Here is a 16,104-nt window from a genome sequence, read left to right as displayed (position 1 = left end):
TTGTAGGTCATGCATTTCTACTCGTGGTTCTCTGGTTATCTCATCCAGCCACTACCAGGTGAATGCCAAGGGATATTGCCCTGTTTTTCGTTTGCAGTTCACCCAATAATCAAATTCAGCTTGGCTCAAGGGTAAATGTGCTATCTCTATACCTATCTGTGGGATAAAGTTGCAGTTCAACTTATTTTCTGGAATAAATTGCTGTCTTATTCTATTTCTGATTGCAGAACAATGTCCTTCCCAGTCTGCAATTTTTCTTCTCTTGATGCTGCAATAACCCATTCAGTTACGTCATGTATCTGCATGTTATGGGGGTAAATATTGTCCTCTGTCTGAGAGGTTAGTTTAATCCCCCAACCCAAATTGTGGTGGACGGGCGGTCAACACCGACCAGCCCGGATTGCCGAGTGATTTTCCTAAGGAGGCGAACACGTGATCCTCAGATTATCTCGGGAGTGGCATTGGCAGGGCGACGGAACAGATGGATGCACAGCACAAGGGGGTTTATACTCTAATTCCATGACAAATACACGGACACAGCAACTTAAAATAAACACGGATTTAATGAAAATAGGCATATTTACAAGGTTCAATCATGCAGAATGTCGTGAGGTAAACTGAGGTCGACAGTCGAGGTGCCTCTACACACGGACTTTGATACAGCCAAGGGGAAAACAAAATTAAAGGAAATCCTCCCTTTATTATGGCACTTAACTTGTGCCAGAGATGGTCTTTATGGAACTTTGGAATCGATGCGCTTCGTCCTGCACAGGCAGATGCACCCCAAATGGCGCCGAGCCGCTCTCTCGCAGCAGGAAACTTGTGAGGTAATTAACCTCCGCCATCTTCGAAGATGGATGGAGGTTACTGTTTTCACCCTTCTGTTTGTTATCTTTCCAAAACGAAGTTTTTGCAAGATATGTTCGTCAGCTTGTATGTTTTTTTTTTTTGTTGTTTTTGTTTGTTTGTCTGTAATGTATAAAAATTCTGCAGAGCAGAGTTATCATTGGAAATTTTTGTAACTTCACATATCAGAGGCCTATAGAGGTCCCTTTCAGTGCACAAAATTTTGAAGATCAAGGTCAAAGGTCAAGGTCACTTTGTCGCAAATCAGTGGAGTCGACGAAACCCTTATTTTTTGAGTAATTTTGATCGGATAGTCTTCAAACTTCATGGGAATATAGTTCATGGTCTGGCACTCAGCTGATTAATTTTTGGTGGCGATTGGCCTTGACCTTCATGGTTAGCGCCTGAGGTCAAACATACTTGACCCCAAGGTCAAATTTTCAAGTTTTAGTAACCATATCATGTAGTACCTCAAATTGAACACCTCATTGAGTGCTTTCTAGATATGTCAAGCTTGAGACATTATGACATCATTTGGTGACGTTATGAGGCAAAAGCATCTTTTTCATGGTTACTCTGTAGAACGATTCTCATCGGAATCTCTCGTAGGCAGATATTCCTCAAGGAGTCGCTCCTGGTGGATAGCAGCTCTGTTCACCTCAGTGTGACCTTAAAGAAGTCACACGTGGTCACCTTTTGGCAAGATACGGGTCACCCTATGGGTGACATTGGTTTTTTTTTAATTTGTTTGTTTGTGAACAGTATTACGGAAAAACTCCTTGACAGATTTCGACGAAACTTGGTGGGGGGGGGGGTGAGGTATGGTCCAACGATCATGCCATTAAATTTTGGACTTGGTCCCCCCCCCCCAAAAAAAATTGTTCGAGAAAAAAAAATTTTTTTTTTGCATTTCTACATGTTTTAAGTGATTTCCAACCCCCCCCAACCCCCCAAAAAAATGTTGGAGAAAAGAACTATAACTCTCAGCACTGTTGACATCGTATTTAATGAATAAGATATAAGGTTCACTTGAGTCACCTAGCAGTATTGGCGGCGGAGGTTTTGCACTCTCCCGAGTAGTTTCATGAGCGGTATTCGATGCCAAGGCTCAGACAGCCGTGCGGCTTCCTCGTCGATCGCACTTGCTGATACGCTTTCTCCAGAATGGTGCCGCTTCCTTTGGTGACGTACACGAAGCTTCGATGTCTGTCTCATACGATCCAACCAAGCATCTTGCTCCACCACGCGAGCCAATTTGCAGCACGACATGAGAATCTCAGCCATTTTGTCACATGATCCAGAGATTTGTTTGCATGATCCGACATTCAATGACATGAGTGAGGAAAGTGGAAAACAAAAAATTGTCGTTAAACCATTGTGGACTGTTCAAAGTCAAGGCATTGCTGAGCGGGCCAAAAAAAAGGCAAGACAATCGTGAGGTGATCAACGTTGAACCTTGATAAAAGGATAAACATGGCTGTTGATTGTCTTCAAAAAGGGTTTTCGATCAACCGAAACACCCAATTTTCATTCGTGCACTCTTGGAATACATGCAAAATTTCAGGCTGCTAGGTTTCATCATTTTGGAGTTGGAGTGGATTCAAACCCAGGTTAGATGGATCATGGCAAGCGTGCGTTTCTCTCGGCTCTCCTGCTGTGATGTGGCGATTTTGTCACAACTGATTACAGTTTTTTACTTTTAGTAATCATCTTGTTTTGTGTTCCTCACTCCGGTATCAAACCGCGGTATCGTCATGGAAGCTTGAAGAGCATGTGCAAAGTTGCTTAACCAAGTACTCCGACGAGAAGGTTGAAGAAACTTAAAAAAAAAACGTTAATTTTCAAAAAAAATCTTTTTTTTGAATGTGTGTTTATCTGTGCTGAAGTCATGGTCATATAATGAAAGATTGTACAAAAAGGGAGAATGTGTTGTAAAATTAAATGGTTCGCTGAAAATGTACAAGTCATCCTCTGATACACCGCAAAGTAAAGTGGGGCCAACACAGGCGAGTAACCCCTGAATTTTGTTCAAGTCGATCAATATTCACTGATGGTGAGAATATTGCAGACCAATCACCAAGTGGCTTTAGCACTCAAAGAAGCACTCCAAAGGAATGGTTGGCTTGGCAGGCAATTGGTGATCACCGATCGTTCATATGAAACACCCCCCAGAGATGTCCACATTCGACAAATGAACACTTTCTTTTGCAGTCGTAATCCAAATAAAGACCAACACCTGCACCATAGTCCCAAGAAGGAAACCAGACATAAGCACACACAGCTGCTGAGTTCAATTCTGATTCAGCTTTGTTTAATAGATTCTGGAGCTTATGGCATCTGTGGAAATCGAATGAAGCCACAAACTCTGTCTCAAGGCGTTTTCAAGCATTTTAATGTATCCAGCAATTTTATTTTTATTTTTTCATGTTTTTTTGTTTGTTTTTGTCGGTGTGATCAGGCATTTTATGATATGAGGAGGTGGGGAGGGGGGGATTTTAAAAAACCCCAAAACTTTGTTTTAAGATATCCTTGTGGCCTATTCTAAGCCATTGTTGAGGTAAAATAGAGTGAAGGGTTGTTTAAATTAACCCAAACACACAATTTTCACTCATGCACTCCTTTGGAGTTCCTGTGGTATGCAGGCAGTTTTAGGCTGCTCGGTTTCATGGTTTTGGAGTTGGAGAAGACACGTGTACTCACATTTGTTATTGGAGATTGAGGAATTTTCTTACCTTTGCTGCTGTTCAGCAGATTCAGTGCTTGTGTCTTTCTTCATCAGATGTGAATGAGAAAAAGGAATGACATTTCAACTTCAAGCAAAATATAATTTGATGCGAATGTGTGGAGAGATTTATATGCCTTTGCCCACATTGGATGTTAATCCAATGTTAAGTTTGACCTCCATTAAAGGTCATATGAGAGGGAGTGGGAAAGAGATCAGTTGAAGAGAGAAAAACATCGGATGCATCTTACTCATGATCTGCAAAATTATTTTCAAAGGGCACATTACCTTTGACCTGTTGAACCAAAAAATGGAATCTGTTCATCTCAATTGCATTCCATAGATGTGCCCAGTTTGGTTGAAATACCTTCTGTGGTTCACAAGTTATTGTGGTAACAAAATGTTTAATTGAGCATCACATGACTTTGGACCCCAAAATCTACTCCAGTTAGTACTTGCATCATAGTACATACTTATTCCATGTTTGGTCAAAATCCCTTCAGCGGTTCACAAGTTATAATGGTAATGAAAATCTGCTACGTAAGCACGGACGGATGCACAACCCGAAACCATAATGCCTTCAGTTGCTGAGGCATAAATAAACAAATAAATCTGTCAGCGTTTGGCATGGCAAAACTAACGGAGCAACTTGAATAATACAAACGGTGGCTTTTTTTTTGTTTTCATTTCACTACCATATCCAACAATGTATTTTTTGAACTCCAACTTTTCCTCTTTATCTGATTGTCCACCTTGTCTCATCCCTCTCCATTTTAATTTTATCAACTCAGGATTACTGGTCAATGGTACTGCCATGAAAACAGACCATTTCCAATCTTCTACTCTAGACACCAAAATGTGGAATGCTGAAGTGGTGCAGACCAGCTCTCAACTGCAACATATTGAAGGATACGAGCCTGGAGATCGAGCAACTGTACATACCAATGCTCGTTTGAAAGGATTGGAAGCTGAGGATCGATGTCATCTGAGTGCTCATCTTGTCCCGGTTTCTCAATTGCACACATGTTGATGGCTCCAAATAATTGTCATTATTCATGAAAAAAAGTTAACCAGTTTTTAGTCGCAGAAACAAGTAAATCCAAAACAAGAACACTGTTTTTATGTGTTCAAAATCACTTTCTATTGAACCATCCCATTAATGTACTCCTGTTTATCCTGATAAGTTAGTCAAATTATATTTCGATGCTTGGAGAAATGAAATGCTGAAGTACATACTTGTATAATTCTGTGTGTCGTGCGCTACTCCTCCTGCAGTTCTGGGGTGATTACATCCAGACTCGCAATATAGGATCAGCATGACCGCAATTAATGTCAGGGTGTTTTTGTCTTTGCCAGTGCTGGTCAGGAGGGATGCAAATGCTCCATGTAAAGGTGTCGTTTCAAGGGAGGTGGAGGGTACAATGAATATCTACCATTTTCAGTATTCCTGTTCAGTGAGGTTTTGAATTGTAAGCAGTCGGTATGTTTTTGCTTCCTGCATGTAACCTGGGTGATTATTTATTTACATGTATATATATATATATATATATATATATATATATATATATATATATATATATATATATATATATATATATATATATATATATATAATATGATTTTTCACCACCCAAAAATTGGCATGTGGCAGAAGGTGTTGCATGCTTGGAACAAGATTGCCTGAAGGGTGGGTAATCTGCTCGTTCTCATAACGTGGAGGAAATACAAGTTGTACTGGGTGCTGACATTGCTGTTGAGATACACCTTGGTCACGATTTCCTGGTGGAACAAATCTATATGATCAAACAGGTGTACCGTGAGTTCACACATTCATGAAGGGTTACCAATATGTTGGTGCAAATGTGGTGATACATTTTTGACTTTTTTTTTTTTGACAAATGTTGCATGATTAGCATGAAAGCAAATTTAACAACTTTACAGATTGTAGGGTTCGTCCAAATTCTAACCCATGTCCAAATTCTGCCAGTGCAGCTCCCCAGGCTGCAAAGGGGGGCGGGGGCAGGGGCAGGGGCAATCTCCTACGAGGCCGATCCCCTTCGATCAGTGGTTTTCAAACTTTTTTTAGTGGCGACCCAATTTCAGAACCTCTCTACATCGTGCGACCCAAAAGATTCAAAACCCAATTCATAAATATACAAGATAAGATTTCATATTACACAAGAACATTTACTGTTTACTTTATTCACCATCGTCATGTTTTCATAGACGAGTAAACGGAGAATAGCCAACAGTATCCAAATAGTACAGTTGAATGTTTCAGAAGTTTAGTTCGAATTATATTTCGATATATCAGTGAGAAGGATGAGCCTGTTTTTCAGAAACCAACTTCTCTATTCGTGGAGAAGTAGATGACAATGCCAAGATCATATCATGCTCATTTCTCGGCGATTTCTTTACTTTGTTTTAATCACCACCATGGTGGAGAACGACTGCTCACAAAAGTATGATGAAGGATATGGCATGAGAACTTTAATGGCGCGCCGTGACAGGGTCGGGTATGACGGCAGCATTTTGCACCAGAATGTTGACGACGAATTTGTCCGCGCAAGAGCCTGTGCTCCTGAATCCTGCTGGAGTTGTACAAGCTCTTCCTGTGCTGTATCTACATCAGCAATCTAGTCCAGTGGAGCCGTGAAAGGGTCCCGAACCACAGAAAAGGACTGCACATCCACCTCAGGGAAATAGTGCTCGAACTGTTCAATAAGTGACCGAAGGTGACGTGCAACCTCCCCAGAAAGACTGTCGAGCTTAGTATCATCGTACTGGCAGGTCGTCAGATGCTCCACCAGACGGGGGGAAAAAGCTGAAGCGCTTCACAGCTGCTTTGTCTGCCAGTAATTTTAGTCGCCAGAAATCGCTCATTTTGTCGTGAAAAATCATGAGGTTGGCGTCTTTGCTTTGGAGGGAGCGGTTGAGGACATTGAGACGTTCAAAGATGTCAACGAGATAGCACAGTTCTGACAGCCAAGAGTCCGACTCGAGTCACGCTACCCATGCCGGTTTCCCTTGTGTGCGTAGGAACTCCTTCAGTTCATCTTTGAACTCGTAAACGCGCAGAAGAAGGTTTCCTCGAGATAACCATCTGACTTGAGTGTAGAATAATAAATTTCTTATGGTCGGCGTCCATCTCCTGGCAGAATTGCCTGAATAACCTAGTGTTGAGGGCGCTCGATTTGATGTGATTCACCATTTTTACGACTTCTGAGAGCACGCTTTGCAAGGCTTCTGGCAATGTACGAGAGGCGAGCGCTTCTCGGTGAATCATGCAGTGTACCATGGAGGTCTGAGGAGCCACCACCTCAAGCAATTTCGGCTTGAAAATCAGAACGCACTCCTAACATTGCTGGCACGCCATCTGCTGTCAAACCGAGCAACTTTCCGAAGTCCAGATCATGGTCACGATAAAACTGCTCTACTTTCCCCAAAATGTCCTCGCCTTTGGTGGTGGCCTCCAATGGTTTGATGAGCAGAGGCTCATCGACAAAGTTATCAGCCTTGATGAAGCGGACCCAGACGATGAGTTGCACGTACGATGCGATATCAGTGGACTTGTCCAACTGTATGGCGTGCCACGGCGATTCCTTGATCTTCTGTACGACCTGAGCCGTCACGTCCAGACTCATATCTTCAATTCTGCATTGGATGGTGTTGTCAGAGAGGAGTATAACTGCCAGTTTCTTCGCCGCGTCCTCCCCAACCATCAGAGATACCATGTCCTTTGCACATGGCAGCACGAGTTCTTCCGCAATGGAGTGAGGCTTTTTTGTCTTGGCAACATGGAGCAACACTCGATACGAAGCCTCTAATGCCTGAGAATTGGTCTGATGGCATGTACCCTCTCTGTCAAGACGCGTATTCTTGAGTGCAAGAAGTTTCCTCTCAAAGAACGCTCTCTCCTTATCCTGATAAGACTCATGTTTTGTCGTCAAATGCCTCTGCAACTTATTTTGTTTCATCGACTCCTCCGTAGAAAGCACCTCAAAACAACTCACACACTGAGGCCTCTGTGCCCTACTTTTATCCACCACGTAGTAAAATCCAAGGTGCAGAAATTTATCCTGGTAAAAACGTTCTCGAGGTTTGCTGGTGGCCGGTGCTGCCATCACAAATAAGGTCTTGAGTCATACGTGGAGACGTGAATAGACGTTAATGATAGTCTGAGTCTGAGAGGCCGTGGATCAAACCACTAATTTCCCGCCAAAATGAACCGCCCTTCAGCGAGCCCGCGCATCGGCTGGATCCCATTCCAAGCGTCATGTTGCGCCGGTTCCCATACTTTGAACGAACCGTTTATATTACATCCCGTAAAAGCGAACACCGATCGAAAATAGACAATTTTTTTTTCGCTGCAAGCGGACGCCTGCGACCCCACAAAATTTGCTCGGCGACTCCACTTGGGGTCGCACCCCCGGGTTTGAAAAACCAAGCCTTAGATTAAGGGAGGTTGAATCCTGCGGGATGGGGACCAACTCTCACCAAGGCTGCTCCAAAATAATTTTGAATGAAAATTTTTGGCCCCGTATTCTCAAACTGCGTATAACCCCATTAATACTGGCTTTTCTGCCCCCCTCCCCCTTTCCTGTAGCCGCTGCTGGCCTTGAGCCTCGCACTCTCCCCACTTTTCTCCTTTGTCATGAGTCATTAGCTGCTCATGACTGACGGCTCTTACATGACACAAACAAGTGAGTGTTCCAACTGACAGTCCCACAGTGCTCTGTGTTTTCCTCAATACTCCACCACTCAACTTTTTTTTTCGCCAAGGCACACCCTGTGTGCAGCAGGTCGACAACTGCGGGTAGTGGAGTTTATTCCGACAGGGTCTACCCTGGAAACTGACACGACCTCCACAGACACCAGCTCACATATGACAGACATTGCTTCGCTCTCCAGCGTGAGCTTGGACCTGCACATCAGCGGTGCGGCCTCGCTCCCACCACCAGCAGGCTCGCCCGTCACCCCAACACGTCGTAGGCTCGGACACCTGGTTCTCATCCCCCTGCTTTGCTTCCCCACACCCCTTGAACGGGGGGCGGGGGGGCGTTGATGGGTGGCAATCCTGTCTGACCTAACTCAGCTATTTTTCATTGAAAAATGTTGATTTTTTTGGTGTTAGATGTGGCCCACAACAATTTCGAAATGTATTCACTTCAGGTATCCTTGCAAATATTCCTCCTGTGGTAGAAAAGAACTCTATTTCCATGAGTTGGATCAGCATACCAAAGGAGAATCTTTAATTCCGTATATACGGAGGAAGAACATTGAATGATTCACTGAAACATTCGAATGGACTTCACTGAAACAGAAGCCCGAAGCAATTCCTCTTGTACACAACTTGACATTCCAAAGAATGGGAAGGGAGACATTTGGCAACTCAACTACAGGGTTAGCTGATGAGCATTAGGCAAAATAACTCAAAACTGCAATACGTGTCCACTGGGTGTAAGGGAGAAAATGACACAATCGTGGTGAAAGTTTGCAGTGTTAATGTTATCAACCAGGTCATCCTCTTTCATAGGAAGACATTCCTTTTATCAATATGTAGGTCAAAAGACTCTTGGGTAAAGGGAAACATTACTGACTGCATGTAGGTCAAAAGACTCTTGGGTAAAGGGAAGCATTACTGACAGCCAATTTGACGGCAGCATAAAAATTAAATATATAAAGTACCAGCAAAAATTATAATTGAGAGTACATGAATATTTTTCTTCCACACCTCCATGAGAACCCCCATCCTCTTCACCCCACCCCACCCCACCCCCTTCTGATGTTGTGTGTGGGGGTGGGTGGGAGGAATGTTCTCATGTTCCCCAGTCCAGCAATAATATAAAAGTATCAAAATGTAGTTATTTAAATGTTTTTTTAAAAATCAGAAAACTTCCTTATTCACGGAGACCCCACCCTCTAACCAATCTAGCACCAACTGATCTATTTCTGCAAATATACAAAAACAGTTGTAAATTGTTTTCACAATTATGCACACATATGCAGTACTCATGTTCCTCCACTGAACGTATAAACATTGTCAAAAGGACATACTACACCACGAAGTTGAGCATTTTGTCCTGGACTCTCCCTTTAACTTGGCTTCTTTTTTTTTTGTTTTTTTTGTATTTTCTTGAGAAGAAAATTGCAAAAAATATTTGATTAAGAAATAAATGATGAGCTCTTGCTCGATGGAGACTGAAGAACAAATATACTTGCAGCGTCTTGAACCCAATATAAGCTGGGCCCGGCAGCAAGAGCACTTCCTGCCCTTGTCTAATGGACATCTCCCCTCAGAAAATGCAGGTTACATCTACCTTAGCCCCCCCCCCAAGCTGTCCGACTTGTGGTGCAGACGGGCACTTGGTTCACGACAATCACTCAACTTCTTCCATCCAAACTAGAGTCTTAATCCACAATGGATTGATGACTTTTGTCCCACAGAGCAGCTTGATATGCTGCCCTCCAAACATGAAGCCACCATGCATCCTGTGCGGGTGGAACTTTAACTAGATCACAGCTCTGGGAGAAGAGGGAGCACTGAAGGTCGTTTTATGGAAGTGCCAATTTTTGCCATTGGGTCAAACATGCTGCGAACTCGCCATTCCAGGACAGTTTGGTGGTTGCTGGTTTCTGGAAATGGCTGATCTGTGGCACTCTGAAGAACTTCTGTGGCTTAAGGAATCCTTTGCCTGACCTTCTACCACATCCCTTTCCCCTTCATTTTTAGGCTTCTGGTGGAATCACAGCCTGAGATGGCATGAAAGCAGGGAAGATTCTGGTCTGTTATGGTCCAGGAGTGGCTGACAACATTCACGAAGGAGGTGTGCTTGCCTCTTTTGAAGGCCATTCAGAGTTCAACACAATGGTAGATTCGGTCAATCATAGCCAGCTGAGCCATGGTGATAACCAGGACATCTTTGTTACCAATTCTGATGAAAAGAGATTGGCATGTCCTAGCAACAGCCAAAAGATGCATGATTTTTGTGTTTTAGCTTTAGATTTTGTGTTTTTGGCCGCGATCATTGTTGGTGTAGCTTTGGCCGCGATCATTACTGGCAGGGGGGGATCTAGGTCTCAGGCAAGGGGGGGGGGGAGTTGACATTTTTGGCTTTGAGGCTAGGTGGGTGGGTGGCAATATACCCATGCGAGCGCCAACAGTGCAAAGCCCATACGAGGGGTGGGGGGGTATTCCCCTCTCTTTGAGGTGGAGGGCTGGGGCATGCTTCCCTTGGAAATCTTTACATCTACAATGTTTTTTTCCCAGACTCTTAAGACAATTTGAAAACACATTTCGGATCTTTGAGTCAAACAGTTTCAACCCATAACTTTATTTCAAACACTGAAACTAATCTTTTGTACAGCACAAATATAAATGACATCATGAACATAATCGTAGGTCGGTGGTTGGGGCCACATTGTTGGGTTGGAAGTATTTTCAATATTTAACACAATGGTCACAATGTTCTCAGTCAAATATAAATGATTGGCAGAAAAGTTTCCTTGGTTGTTTCTGTACGAGGCGCTGCACAATTTTGGCTAGATCTCGTTGCAGAGTTGCCTGGTCGTGAACAGCCATTAGTGTGAGTCCAGCCAACCTCTCCTCCCCCATGGTGGACCTTAGATGGGTCTCACTCTGCACAATGCTGAAAATGATCGTTCAGCTTCGCAGCTGGAGATTGGAGATGTGCAACCCACGATAATGAGTTGTCTCACATTGGGGAAGAAGTTTTCATCAGCATGTGCAAGGCAGTCAACTAAGTACCCAGGGAACTTGGTCTTGTCCTCCTTTTCCCAGTATCTCCTCCAGCTTCTGATCTCTGCTAGACTAGGCAAAATTTGTGGATATTTAAAGTGCTGAAGGCAAATGGTGTTAATTTATGGCATGCAAGCTATTGATGGGTGCTGAACTCAAATCTGATGTATGCCCAGCTTAAAAATGGCCGATAATGCCTTAAAATTGAGAAATCCAAGATGGCCACCAATGACGGGCTGAAATGTATTGTTGCGGTTGAGGAAATTCGCAAACCACCATTCAGGTCACGTAGGTGAGATATCTCTGTAAGTACATGTGTCGTTAGCCCCAAACCCGTTGTTTAGAGGGAATTAATGTGATTATTTCGGGCTGCGACGCTTCGAGATACAAAATCCGACCAGCGATAGCCAAGGATTCTCCGAAGAGACCTGGTACCAAAGGAATTAAGTCTCCGTCTCAGATCCTTGGTCAGAGTCCAAGTCTCGCATCCATAGAGCAAGACTGGAAGTACCAAGGACCTGAACACTTGGACTTTCGTCCTCCCACACAGGTACCGGCAGCGCCACACCCCATGATCCAGTGAATCCATGACTCCCCAGGCCCGACCCAGACGTCTATTGACCTCTGACTCACAGCCAGCAGGGACATGAATATCACTGCCAAGGTAAGTGAATCTCTTCACGACCTCAACATCCTCACCACAAACAGACACAGACAGGACAGCAGCATCCAAGATGTCACCGAAAGCCTGGATCTTAGTTTTGACCCAAGAAACCCGTAATCCCAGCGGCTCCGACTCCTCATTCAGCACCTCGAGGGCCCCAAAAAGGATATCTAAAGTCTCCGCAAAGATGAGTGCATCATCTGCAAAATCAAGGTCCGAGATCTTGACATTCCCAAACGATGCACCGCTTGATCTCTCCGACATCCTCCCTAAAATCCAGTCCATACAAGTGCTGAAAAGTGTGGGGGCCAGTACACACCTCTGACGAACTCCAGTAACAACTGGAAATAAGTCAGAGATGGTACCACCACACTTCACAGCACTCTCAGTACCAGAGTAGAGTTCAGACATCAGATTTGGTGGCACCCCACGAAGACCAAGAATCCTCCAGAGGACATCCCGATTCACTGAATCGAACGCTTTACAGAGATCAACATAGGCTGCAAGCGGCCCCTGCCGAAACTCTCGTCTGCGTTCGGTGAGGACGCGAAGAGCAAGGATACGGTCAATCGTTGACCTCTTTGGTGTAAAGCCTGACTGCTCTGGACGCTGGTGCTCAAGCAGATGGTGGCGAACCCTATCATGAATTATCCGAGCAAAGACCTTGCCCGGCACTGAGAGCAGCGTCACCCCTCGGTAGTTGTTGCAGTCTTGGCGATCACCCTTCCCTTTCCAGAGAGGAACAACAAGGCCCCTCTTCCAATCAGTTGGGATGATGCCTGTCTTCCAAGCAGAGCACAAAACTGCATGCAACGACACGAGTGCAGCATTTCCACCAGCCTTGAGAAGTTCAGCATGGATGCCACAGATCCCTGGAGCTTTGCCCCATTTCAACTGGTTCACCGCAGCCCGTGTTTCCACAAGCGAAGGTGGACCACAGTTGATTGGAGGGTCAGCAACAGGGATTGTAACACCATTGACGTCCAACTCGACAGCTGGGGGATCAGCCTTGTACAACCGCTCAAAGTAACCGGCCCAGCGGGCCTTCACTTCAGACTCCTCTGTTAAGAGCCTACCACTCTCTGCTCTAACTGCAGTGCTCCGAGGGATGGGCTTGGATGAACGCAATGCGCGAATTCCCCTGTAAGCGGGACGAGAATCACCTGTCCACAGGTGATGCTCTACCCCCTCACAGATTCCTCGCACATAGGCCTCCTTGTCCACCCTCAGTGCACATACAGTATTACGCCTCAGCTCCCTGAACAGCTCAGCTCTGCCATTCAGCCTGGCCCTGCAACTCTGGTCAATGGTATCCAGTGTCCCTTGAAAGAGAAAAAATTCTTCTTTGCCCTGCGGTGAGTTCCAAGACATCCACCGGCAACATCAAGGACGGTGTTCTTGAAGGCACTCCACAACTCTTCAGGACCTCCCAAAGCACCCAGACCCCCCAAGTGTCCACTCAGCCTGTTCGCAAACTCCTCAGCTACTCTCTCATCCCTGAGCTTGCCAACATCCAGCCGAGGCTGGGATGGTACCATTCTCCAGGATTTAAGGTGCAGCTTTAGAGTTGCTACAACAAGCCTGTGGTCAGTATTGAGGAACTGAGCACTCCGGTAGACCCTGCAGTTCTGGATCATCTTCCAATTCCAATACCAGCGTTGAATACCAAGTCCAGCGATGAGCTTGTGGGCGATGAAACCATGAACCAGCCACCCTAAGTCCATGACTTCTTTCAAAGTCAAGGAACCTAGTGCTATTCTGGTTCATAGTTCCTGACCCATGGGGACCAACACACACCTCATAACCATCCCTATCAGTTCCAGTCGATGCATTGAAATCCCCCAAGACTAGAAGTGTATCTCGTCTGGGGCACTGATCAACCACAGACTCGAGCGTGGCGTAGAATGCATCTTTCATGGTGAGATCACTCGCCTCAGTCGGAGCATAAACAGAGACCAGGGAAATGACACCTAAGGACTGACGAATCCTTAATCTCATAATACGCTCGTTGACCAGTGTTACCTCAATTATCATTGGGGTCAGCTTATTGGACACAGCTGCAGCAACTCCTTGGGTATGGTAACCATCAGAGCGACAAGACCAATAGTAGGTGTAACCACCCACCATTCGCCGCAATCCGGTCTCCGATCCTCAGAGAGAGCTGCAATCCCGATGTTCAAACGCTTGAGCTCAGATGATAACAGAGACAGGTGATCATCCTCTCTTCGGGATAGGACATTCCAGGCACCCACCCGAAGGGACCGCCTCAGGTTAACCCAAGGAGACCGCCGTCTGGTGGACGACACCTTAGCACCACTCCGACACACTCTCCCAAAATCTGACCCAGGGATGTTACCCCGTGGTTTCCCTCCTGTCATCAAAGATTGGGGGTCCCGAAGGCTTTGCCCCAATCCCTTCATCCGGTTAGCTGCCCTGTGAAGGGAAGCTGCACAGGAGGTACTCCCACGGAGTGGGTTTTCAGATTTTTTTTTTTGCGGAATGAAGGGTTTTACGGTGGCCGGAGTGCAAATCCTGCCACCAACCTCCTAATGTGAACCTCAAGTGAACCTTATATCTTATTCATTAAATATGATGTCAACTGTGCTGACAGAGTTATAGTTCTTTTCTCCAACATTTTTTTTTGGGAGGTGGGGGGGGGTTGGAAATCACTTAAAACATGTAGAAATGCAAAAAAAAACAGTTTTTTTTCTCGAATTGTTTTTGGCGGGGGGTAACAATTTTTTTTGGGGAGGGGGGGGGTTGGAAATCACTAAGAAAATGTAGAAATGCAAAAAAAAAAAAAATTTTTGGGGGAGGTAACAATTTTTTTGGTGGAGGGTTGGAAATCACTTGAAACATGTAGAAATGCAAAAAAAAAAAAATTCTTTACTGAAAACATGTAGAAATGCAAAAAAGAAAAATTTTTCTCTAACAATTTTTTTTTGGGGGGGGTGGGGGGACCAAGTCCAAAATGTAATGGCATGATCCTTGGACCAGACCTAACCCCCCCCCCCACCAAGTTTCGTCGAAATCCGTTGAGGAGTTTTTCCGTAATACTGTTCAAAAACAAACAAACAAACACACAAATAAACAAACAAACAGAAAGGGGTGAAAACAGTCACCTCCATCCATCTTCGTAGATGGCGGAGGTTGAATATGAAGAAAATCACATATAATATTTCTTCCGGAGAGGACATAATTTTTTGACATGAAGCAATACATTCTGTAGAAGATATTATTGCAAAGTGATACATTTATCTGCATTGATGGCATCCTTCCTTTTTTTTCAGGATTGGGTTACAAGGATTTCCTTGTGCTCTTTTATTGCCTTCATTTTCTTCTGGATTTTGGTCCCTATGCCCAGTGAAGATGAAATTATTGATGCTATGCCATATCATGAGACATGCATACGCCAGTAGATTATGTTGTTTTCTTTTCTCTCACGTTAGCCTTTATCTCTCTGATGGTTCTCTTCAGCGACGCCATTGCTAATGAGTCCTGTAACTTGCGTACCACACCTCTTCTCTAATTCAGCCTTCTTTGATGGTGATGCTTTCTCTACCAGGTTTGACACAACTGCAGCAAATGTTCTTGGAGAGCTTGGCAATTTTTCTCTTATTTTGGCAATCTTTTGGTGCATAGTAGCTTTGCTGGGGGGAGATTTCAAAGCTGCTGTTTTTGTAGGCGTTCTCTTATGTCTGTTGGCCTACTTTGATCCTCTTCTATCTGTGGCATGTCCCCTTCTCTTGATATTCTTCTTCTTTTGGTCTCCTTTAGTTTTATAATTACTTTCTTCTGCCTTTTTAGCTTCCCTCTACTCTCTCTCTCTCTTCTTGTCTGCCATGTATTTTTTTTCTTTTCCTCAGGTGTCATGTCCTTGTCGCGTTTTTTGTTGTTGTTTTCTAGATTGTGCCTTAATGTGTTCCTTTTTGTTTTTCTTTCGCTGTTCTCTCTTACTTGCTGCCCACTTCCTTCTGCATTCCTTCAATTCATTATGTCTTCTTGTTGGAAGTTGATGCATAATGTTTTCTCTTCCTTTCAGCATCTCTGGCGAGATATTCTTTGTGTCTATCTGGACTATTTTCCTTTAATTTGTGGCTATATTTTGCAGCA

General features: G+C 44.4%; 1 long non-coding RNA gene across 1 annotated transcript in view; it reads left to right on the top strand.

Moving 5' to 3' along the window:
* Window positions 1-5,104, top strand: part of LOC147006328 (uncharacterized) — a 28,939-nt gene extending 23,835 nt beyond the window's left edge. The window contains exon 4 of the long non-coding RNA XR_015054918.1: window positions 4,360-5,104. This is a non-coding gene — a long non-coding RNA (uncharacterized LOC147006328). The remainder of the gene's footprint in view (window positions 1-4,359) is intronic.
* The last annotated feature ends 11,000 nt before the right edge of the window (window positions 5,105-16,104 follow it).

The sequence above is a fragment of the Eptatretus burgeri genome, unplaced genomic scaffold, assembly GCF_056783735.1.
Source record: "Eptatretus burgeri isolate ZD-2024b unplaced genomic scaffold, Ebu_testis_v1 Ebu_testis_scaffold_3187, whole genome shotgun sequence".
NCBI classification, from domain to species: Eukaryota; Metazoa; Chordata; class Myxini; order Myxiniformes; family Myxinidae; genus Eptatretus; species Eptatretus burgeri.
Note: the sequence above shows the minus strand (reverse complement) of the source record. Positions and strands in the feature narration are given on the sequence as shown.